Below are 1,199 nucleotides of genomic sequence, written 5' to 3'. Positions count from 1 at the left end.
CGCTTTTGTGCTTTTTAGTTGTTTTCGGGTAACAACTTTTTAGTTCGGAGCTTCCTTCGATTTCGTTCTTTCGCTTTGTACTTTTTAGTTGCTTTTGTAAAGCAACTTTTTAGTAAGCGTTTTTCAAAATCTTGGTTCTCGCCGTTTTAAAGCTTCTTTCTTGGTTCCGAGCTTTTTCTCGGACCTCGGATGCTCGAGTACCTCCTTTTTGTTAGGTCCGACTTTGTCGTTGGTCGGCCCTTTTAAGTTATTTCTGTAATCTCTTTTTATTTGGCTTTTCGAGCCATTTCAGAGTTACTTTATAACTTTCCCTTTGTCGGGCCCGACTTCGTCGTTGGTCGGCCTTTTTAAGTTATTTTTGTAACCTCTTTTTTATTTGGCTTTTCGAGCCATTTCAGAGTTACTTTATAACTTCTCACATTAATTTGAACCTCGTCGCTTTATCTTTGCCGACCTTGTATGGTCTCTTGGCAAATGATTTTTTGCGTTTTGCCGAGCATAAATTAATGCGCCTTGGTGGGGTACTTTCTAGGATTTGCTTCATCATGAGGAAGAGAAAATAGAGAAATTTGATTAGTATTAAAAAAGAAAGAGTATTTACAGAGTGTTTACCCTTTGACTAGGTCGGGTATCCTACTTAACCGGGTGTCTCATTAAAAAACCCTTGTAGGGAAAAAGAGTACACCTCGGGTTAAGTTTTTCTAGCTGTAGTACCGTCTTAGATTACAGGCGTGCCAGGCCCTGGGCAGCTCATTGCCTTCTAGGTCGGATATTTTGTAGTAGCCTGTCCCTAAGACTTCTGTTACCTTGTAGGGCCCTTTCCAATTTGCGGCTAGCTTTCCTTCTCCCGACTTTTGTGTTCCGATGTCATTTCGGATTAGAATCAGGTCGTGAATGGAGAAACTTCGCTTTATTACCTTTTGATTGTATCTGAGGGCCGTTCGCCGTTTTAAGGCTTCTTCTCGGATTCGGGCTCTTTCTCGGACCTCGGGGAGGAGGTCGAGTTCTTCCCTTTGTGCCTGTGGGTTGCCTCCTTCGTTGTAGAAGATGACTCTGGGCGACCCTTCATCTATTTCGATAGGAATCATTGCCTCCATCCCGTAAGCTAGTCGGAATGGGGATTCTCCCGTTGTAGAGTGCGGGGTTGTCCGATATGCCCATAGTACCTGGGGGAGTTCTTCGGCCCATGCCCCTTTGGC

The sequence above is a fragment of the Arachis duranensis genome, chromosome 4 (genome assembly GCF_000817695.3).
Source record: "Arachis duranensis cultivar V14167 chromosome 4, aradu.V14167.gnm2.J7QH, whole genome shotgun sequence".
Taxonomy (NCBI): domain Eukaryota; kingdom Viridiplantae; phylum Streptophyta; class Magnoliopsida; order Fabales; family Fabaceae; genus Arachis; species Arachis duranensis.
This window is presented reverse-complemented; position numbering follows the sequence as displayed.